At 32.8% G+C, this 9,405-nt stretch overlaps 1 non-coding gene across 1 annotated transcript; it reads right to left on the bottom strand.

The window, feature by feature from the left end:
- Window positions 1-8,985: 8,985 nt before the first annotated feature.
- Window positions 8,986-9,057, bottom strand: TRNAE-UUC (transfer RNA glutamic acid (anticodon UUC)). Its single transcript has one exon. It is a non-coding gene; the product is annotated as a tRNA-Glu (tRNA).
- Between the last annotated feature and the right edge of the window lie 348 nt (window positions 9,058-9,405).

Here is a 9,405-nt window from a genome sequence, read left to right as displayed (position 1 = left end):
CTCAAGATTCGACGTAATTATAAGTTTGAAATTGTTTACTTAATTTATAGTTAATAATAGTTCATAAGTTGTAATAAATAAAGACTTCATTATTCGTAACACACGATCAGCTGATTAATATTGTATAGTTCAATGGCCGACGCTAAACAGCTGACGCCAACTCGATCAGCTGATCATAGCAGTAAGACGTAGTTACGTAAACAGCTGATAGTTTTTTAATGTAATTTATTGATGTTTTATTATGTTTGAATAGTGTTTTACTTATGTTTTATTGTTAATAGTATATAATAGGATTTAATAGAATAGGGAAAATAGATAATAGTTTAAGTTTTGTAAATGTAATAAAATAAATATTTCGTAATAGTTTATAGGGCATAGGTATAGGTGTCAATTATAATAGGTTTTGCAATAGTTTAGGTTTTAATAGAAGTTTAAATAGAAATATGTAAATTCCTAAACAAACTAAATAGATTATTATTATTATTATTGTGAATCCTCGATTCAAGGCCACAGTTTGAACAGGTTCGTACAGGTCCGTACAGGTTTAGACATAGAATAACGGGAAATAGTTGTAATTGGCCAAAATGCCTATATTGCTGCCTAAACCTGCTTCTAGTTGTGGTACTTGAGTCGGGGATATAAATAGGCCAGATTTTCAAATTTTCATTCAGTACTGGCAATAGACCTATGGAACAAAGGAATAAATGGAACAAGAGTATAACAAGGGATTTCAATTCTTCCAACCCAGCAATTATAGTAATGTGCCCCTGCACATTTTTTTTAAATTGTTTTAAGTAAATTAATCTGTAAAAAGTTATTCATAAAAGTGTAAATAATTAGATTTAACTTATAACATGGTTGTGTACTGTACAGGTTGTATGAATAATACTAGAAATATAGGTAACTAGCTGACCCGGCAAACTTTGTACCGTCTCAAAATATATTTATCAAATATATTTCATATAAAATATAGCCTATGTTACTCGTGGATAATGTAGCTTTCGAATGGTGAAATAATTTTTAAAATCGGTCCAGTAGTTTTTGAGCCTATACCCATTTAATTTCCTTTGTTTTGATACCCTACTCGATAGGTTTAATATTTTTTTAAACGTCTTACTATTTCGCAAAAGAAAAACCACCATTTACGATCTACAAAAGATCTATCCGGTGATTATATAACCTCGTTAGGGGTAAAATTTCATTATTCTTATTTATCCAACAAGCCTGATACAACATTTTATCTGGAGGCACGGCAGTGCCTCCGCCAAGTCGAGCCAAAAGAATAGTTTTTGCTTCAAAATTGACGGTTGTTCAAATGAACTTTTAACCATTATTTTACCCTCTAAGGAGTCTAAGGGGTTGATTTTTCCTTACGAAGTAAGTAAGTTCAATTGTTTAGCCTTTATTAAAAATGTTCATCTTTAATCTAATCGAATCAATACATCACAATCACGACTTCACAGAGACGATAGAAATTGAATTGAAGTGAAAAAGAATTCGTGTTCCGATAACATTAAAAATCAAACTTACTTTTTAGGGTGCCGTTTTTTTACATATGACTACGTTTGGGATGCCGAATATGAATATACATATGAGTAGCTAGCTGTGCCCACGGTTTCATCCGCGTTTAAAAATGTAACTGATGCACATAAAACGAAATTATACTACACTTATCAATTTTTACGAAATAATATTTTTTGGAGGTCATATCAAATGATATATTATATAATATAGAATAATATAAAATTTGCAAGTAATAGTCTGCACGTTTACTAAATAAGTCGGTTCATTTGAAATTGACTATACTGTAGGCTAATTTGCCCAATGCTCACGTAGCTTCCGTGGTGTAATGGTTAGCGCACTCAGCTATGAAGCTGGGAGACGGTGGTTCAAATCCACCCGGGAGCATTAGCAGGTGGACACATTTTTTTTCTTACTTTTTTTTTTACGTTTTTTTTTTCTATTCTTAATAATTTTTGATATGACTAAAAAAAATTTACCCTGTTACTTTCAAATTTTGATGTTTTAGTTTTTTTAAATTTTATTCCCTATTTTATTATTTATTATTTTAGCATTGTTTAATAATAGTTTTTTTTTTATTTATAACGTAAATTATTCAGGGTGTCCCGTAAGTACTACGACAAACTTGGGGAGAACATAGGTGAGGAAAAAAAAATACCTCAGTAAAAGTGGCACCGTTTTTGCACTATCATTTGTTTTAGATTTTTTAAGAAATTCAGCACTCTTCATCTTCTTTCAGTAACTGCGTGTACAAATTTGGTGATGCAGTGTTTATTTTTTCTGTTAAATACTATCAGATAGTTAGTCTATCATACTGAAATGTAAATTGCTTAGAAGATGTAAAGGAACCATGAAAACAATACGGGTATTTTTAGATTTTTTTTTTTTTACTATTTTTCCCTCAACTTTGACTCGTCGCGGTGAAAAAAAATGTACTGGACGTACATAAGGACGGATAAGTGTACATTGCGCAAAAAAATATGTCCAGTTAATAGAAATTTCAAAAAGGTACCACACTTACTATGTAAAGTTGGAGAAAAAAGTTAAGGCCGTTTTTGCATGACAGGGACCGAAACCAACTAAAACGTAATGATGGAGTTGTTATTTAAATTGCGGTTTCTACCGACTCACAACGTGTCAGGCAGTACTAAATCACATTATTACCTAATTACACACTTAAAAATATCATTCTTCATTTGTAAAAAAACAAATGAGTAACTAACTAGTAAACAAAGTAATACAATTTATTAAGTCAATTTATACCTACTTTGAATGGTCGGTTCGAAGTGAAACTTCGTACATGTATGTATTTTGAATGACAATACCATAATTTGACATCTTGGAACTGATCTGATGATGGAGCCAGCAGGTGCATGGTTCATTTCTTAGTAAATCACGCGAGTTTGGGCTAAATTGGTAAGAGATCTACCATCCATATCCTGGCTCCATCATCGTTTGTCGTGGTACTTACGGGACACCCTGTATAAGTTACTTCTTCTATTGATAAGCTACGTTCTTAATACATCAATAGCATAAAACGTCATATTTCAGTTTTCCATACATCAAAAACAAGTAATTTAATTAAAAAATCAAAAACCCGACTGCACTAAACAGGCTGAAGTAGAATTTCCAAAAACGGTGAAATAGGCGTTTCATTATTTTTATGCAGAAAGCTAAATACAAAGTTTTATAGTAGGTATCTGCTTCAAAATCAAAAGATGTTCATACAATATTATCCTATTTTATCCTCGTAGTGCTCATTTATGCTATATAAATAACCTATGAGTAAAATTCCAGCACTTTAAAGTGCAGCGGTTTCCCTTAGCGTTGATCTCTGGCACAGCAACACTACTCATTTAGTCAAGGCAGTCATCTCGATGATATATATTTTTATATATATATCTTTATAGATATATTTCTTATGTGCGTGTGTATGTCACTGAACTCATCCTAAACGGCTGGACTGATTTTCATGAAATTGGTTGTGTGTGTTCAAGGGGACTTGAGAATGGTTTAGATTCACAATTTAGTCCATGGGAAAAGGTTTTTTTTTATTAATTTTTAATTCGTAAGTATAGTAGAGTATTAACGATTTTTTTGGTTCAATGTTTCAAATCATACGAAACGGACGTTTTGTTCTCTAAGAATTTATATTTTGATGTCCGACTTAGTTAAGGTTATTTTTAGGACCATTATAATAGATTTAACTTGCTATGGGCGGAGTTACGTTTAATACAGATGTAAAATTGACAATTTGTGAGAATGACTTTTTCGAGTCAAAGCCGAGTGATTACTAAACAAAGAGATATAGAAAATCATATTTAACGTTAAAACGAGGTTGTAAACAACAAACCATAAGAATTTACTATTTAATCTATCTATTTTGATTAAAAAATAAATCCTAAAAACGGCGGTAACTTATTTGCCAAACTATTACTTTCTCATACTAAGCCATATGTCATGGTCATAACATCGAATAATTAGTTGATTAACCAACAAATTCTTCAATGGTATGACTTATGTATGTTTCTAAAGAATTATACAAAAAATCATTTGTTATGTATAATCCTTGAGGATTAGTACACCAATGTATGGAAAAATATGTATTTTCTTTAAAATTTCCCTTTTCCTTCAATTTGTCACATAACATTACTTCCCAGAATTTGATCATTATAAGTGACACTATCAGATATTGGAATCATATAAAGGTGTATTTTTTTTCAAAATGAACTCGTTCGATTCCCGGCTAACGAAAAAGATATTTTAAAAAAACTAATGATGTAGTTTTAGTTTTTATCAAAATCGGCCTCGTAACTCCTTTCAGCATTTTTCGCTAATCCTTATAGTTTCGGATTTGGCCCTGTCGGCCTATTTGAAGAATTCACCCTGTATATAGAACTACAAATACATGTATATTGCGATTACAATAAAGTAATTGAACCGTTAAATATTACTTCGCAAATTGTAGCGCCATCTGTCTGGTGGTGGTGGAGTATTGTTCATGCAGAGCTAGACCTTCGTACACTTCGCTAGGAGTTTCATCTCCACACGACAGATAGCGGGGAATACGATGAAGCATATTTTTTATATTTCATTAAGGTTTAAACTTACGTTGCTGCATCAAATATCAAATAAAAATCACCCTTCCTTCCACTTACCTATAAACAATTACTTTTATACTATATATTTGTTTATTATTATAGGTTGCACCAAAATGAACTGATTTCTGTATAAAGCGAAAATTTATATTCATATTTATGTTATCATCACTTATACCTAAACTTTACATACATTTGTAATATGTTTTGTTTATCGTACTGTAATATCTAAGACGTCCACTACATTTCATCTTTCCGGGAACTAATACAAATCTCCCACTTATTTTATGTATATTAAGACCGGCTTATAAATGAAAATAAATAGTATGCATTACGAATTAAATCAAATACAACAAACCCATAAAAAAAATGTCAATTGTGGCAACATTAGTTCTCGTACCGGGAATCGAACCCGGTTCTCCTGGAGTGAAAACCAATTATCCCAGCCACTGGACCATACGGGACAAAATTGTACATATTATTATGAATAGTATGTACAAATGTATTGTTTTATAATTTAAAAAAAAACATTGATATAACTCACAATTTTATTGGTTCGTTTGTCTAGGTGTTACTCACGTAATGATTTGCTTAGCTATCATAACCACCTAAACATTAATGTCATATTTTTAAAACGTAATAACAGTTATTATGGGTTATCCGTAAGAGAAAGGTATATACTATATGCTGTCGCGGACTTTTGTGTAATACCTTTTATGTTCAAAAATATTGCAATAGATACTTTATTATCTATATGTATAAAAACTACGTTTTCTCTCCAAAATAAAGGATTTTTTAATAAGTAAATAAGTTATTTGCCGAATAATTAAATTACCTATATTGTGTATGAATTAACTAAAAATATTAATTAAGTCGAAAAACATCAAAATATATAATAATAATCTTCAGCTGCTTCATGTAGAGCATTTTATGAAACAAGTAATTAATTTAAAAAAATCAAAAACCCGACTGCACCAAAAAGGCTGAAGTAGAATTTCCAAAAGCAGTGAAATAGGCATTTCGTTATTTTTATCCAGAAAGCCACATACAAAGTTTCATAGTAAGTGTCTGCTTCAAAAGCAAAAGATGTTGAAACAATATTATCCTATTTTATCCTCGTAGTGCTCATTTAGGTACGCTATATAATAAAGAACCTAAAAAATGTGTAAAATTCCAGCACGCTTAAGTTCAGCGGTTTCCCTTTGCGTCGATCTCTGGTACAGCAACTCACTCATTTTGTCAGACAGTCATCTTGATGTGTATATACGAGTATATATGTACTAGCTGACCCGGCTTTTTTATAATATAAGAGTAGCAGACGAGCATACAGTCCACCTGATGGTAAGTGGCTACTGCCGCCAATGGACATCTGTAATCAACCTCAGATATCTAAATATTCCCACCTGAGGTCGGCCACAGATGCGCCGCCACCCCTGAGGACTAAGCTGGAACGCCTCGGAAAAGTCTGTCTCTCTTACCACGCCTAACACTGCTGTTATTAGGCAGAAATAGGTGTGGCGGTGGTGCCGCCGGAATCGAACCATAAAGGGTTCTACCACCTTCAAATAGATAGTGGCCGATTCTCAGACCTACTGAATATGTATATAAAATTAGGTGAAAATCGGTGAAGCCGTTTCGGAGGAGTACGGTAACTAACACGAGAATTTTATATATAAGATATATTATATAACGTATGTGTAATCTCCTCTTAATTTCCTGTATTTTGACACCCTACTCGATAGGTTTGGTTAACTTTTTTTAAAACGTGTTACTACTCGTATTTCGCGAATAAATCCACCATTTAGGGTATATAAAATATATAACTTCAGTAAATCAAAGTTTCGGTCATTATTTTACCTCCTTAGAGGTAGAATTTCATTATTTTTATCTAACAAGCCTGATGCAAAATTTCATAGTGTTTGCTTCAAAATTGACGATTGTTCAAATGAACTTTAAATCCTTATTTTACCCTCTACGGGGTTGATTTTTCGGAGGGCGATAAATAAGTGCGTCCTTGTTCCTATCCAGAAAGCCAAATACAAAATTTTATAGTAGTTGCTTCAAAATTAAAGGATTTCAAAAAAACTGTTTTACCCTATTTTACCCTCTTTAGGGTAGAATTTCCAAAAGGCCTTTCTTAGTACTTATTCGCGCTATATAGAGAACCTATGTGCAAAATTTCAGAAGTGTAAGGTCCTTGGTTTAGGCTGTACGTTGATTTTTGATAAATGAAAAAGTCATTTAGTTAGTCAGTCAGTCAGTCACCTTGCTGTTTTATATATATACAAATATGTTTTTATAATCTCCGTTTAATTTCCTTTCATTTGATACCCTACTCGATAGGTTCGGTTAACTTTTTTTTTTAAATGTGTTACTATTTCGCGCCAAAAATCCGCCATTTTGTTTTTTTTTTACTAACACCTATCTAAGGACACTCGGGTCATTGAGACAAATATAATGACACCTTATCTGTTGAAATTCATCCAGCCGTTTGTTAGATCGGATCAAATAAAGAAAGACAAACATACAAGATACGCGCGAAAAACATAACCCTTCCTTGGCAGTCGGGTAAAAAAATGTCAAAAACTAGAATTGCAAGTACATTTATTTTGGAATAATAATATAGGAATGTAATAATAATGGCCGCTCCAGCATACGCACCAAGACATTCATGATCGCGTACACGGTTTGTACTTCTTGCGCATTGCCTGACTTATCCTATAGGTGACGACACCTAAAAGGAAAAATATGGACCCTGGGAAACAAACCTGCCTTACAAAAAAAGAAAGCAAAAAAGTACATGGTTTTGTTATTACTATGGTGTTATTTTATCAAATTCTATGGTAAAACCCTGTGTTGTTTCACTCCAACGGCACCACCGCCTTACTTATTTCTGTCTACTAACAGTAATGGTACCCACTACCAAAATTGTTATGCACTGCTGTGTTTTACTTTGTACAGTAAGGTAAGGTTTGTAAGGCCGACATACATTTCCGAGGTGTTCCAACGTAGTCTTAAGATGAGCAACGCAGCTGTAACCGACCATAGGTAAGAATCATTTATCTGGAGTTCATTACAGATGTCCACGGGCGGCCATTTACCATCAGGTGGACTGCACTTTGCTACTTGTAACATGCAATATTTAAACGTACAAATTGCGATAAAGCTAATATATACGAGACGATATTGGAATGTAATATTTTATGTTAATAGCTTGTGCTCGGTTAGAACTTACTATTTCATTTAATTACGGCCGACCGGGATCTCCAACAGACCACACCCATAGTCCCCGAGCGTGATGTAACGCAGTAAAACAGTGAAAGAGTGTGTTTTTATAACATAGGAGTAGTAGAATTATAAATATCCGAAAGTATGAAGTGTATAACACATACGGGTTAGGCTGGAAGCACCCCTGCGTCATCAGTGTTTAGGACTTAAAGGCAATTATTCATCGTGTCTCTGTTTAATAACCTGAAAATAAATGTGAAGGCTCTAAATCGCTTACTCTTATGGTTTAGGTTCGAGGCACCTCTGCATTATCAAGGTTGAGGATTCCATCATATCATGTTATCATAGATATTTAATATTCATTGTAAATTTTATGAGAGAAGCTAAATTATCATAAATTATGTAAAACAGGAGTAGGGATGAGGAGTTCCATGTCAAGGTACGAAGGAACCGCAAAAAACACACTTTTAAACACGTAAAATATAATTGAAATTGGTCCAATAATACTCGAGTTGTTCAACTTTATTAGAAAACGAGTTTTTCCGATTTTCTGGGGAACAGTACCTTTTTTCGAGATGAAAGTATTTCTAAGTATTCTTATGGACCCCGACAATGTGTGTCCAAACCTTCACTCAAACTGACATTCGCATTTATCATATTATTATAGTATGATGGTACAAACCAAAGCGAAACAATTCCTTGTCTATGTATTCTAGCGCCGTTGAATTATCACTGTTATGGCGAAAGGTTTTATATGTAATGGATTTCTTGAAAATAATCTATTGCAACTAATATTGTTTACACATTGTACTCTATAATCCAGTTAATCTATATTTGTCAGTAATTTTTAAAACGTACATTACTTAAACGACCAATATCTTTTTAGAGAAATCCTCTATCTCAGAGTGAAAACCACATTAGTCTTCTGAATGCTTCTAGGGATTTAAATATTTGGTTAGCACGGTAAGACCATTTTAGTAGACCCACTAATGTATGAGACTTCATACTTCAGAGAGGTCAAATTATAATAATACTTTAAACAAAATAATAAAACGCTACTAAATAATTTGTAAACATTACAAATTTATTAAAAAAATGAAAAATCGAAAAAAAAAGCAAATTACGTAGAAATGCAGAACTCCCGTACCGGGAATCGAACCCGAGCCTCCTGGGTGAAAGCCAGGTATCCTAGCCACTAGACCATACGGGATATGAGTTAACTGAGTAATTTAAGCTTCATATGGTATATTTATTCGGGGCATTTTCATTTCAACCTTTATCTTTGTTTTCGATAAAGCTAGGATCCTGAATTTTCAGTGATCGTGAGGCCACAGCATAACGAGATATATTCCCAAATATCTTTAATTTTAAATGTCAGTGTGTAAATTCCTTAATAGTAGCACATTAAAAAACAAAGAGTTACTAAAGTACCCTTAAATTTCAAAATTTTAAAACTTTCCTTTTAAAACTATAAAGCAATGAAAGACTAAGATGCATCACATTTTTAAGTGTTCCTAAAGGGTGGTGGGGGTGGTTACATTACTGTCGTGTGCATCGA

This window comes from Epargyreus clarus, unplaced genomic scaffold (genome assembly GCF_041222505.1).
Source record: "Epargyreus clarus isolate Ecla_fem2 unplaced genomic scaffold, WU_Ecla_fem_2.2 ptg000007l, whole genome shotgun sequence".
Lineage (NCBI taxonomy): Eukaryota > Metazoa > Arthropoda > Insecta > Lepidoptera > Hesperiidae > Epargyreus > Epargyreus clarus.
Note: the sequence above shows the minus strand (reverse complement) of the source record. Positions and strands in the feature narration are given on the sequence as shown.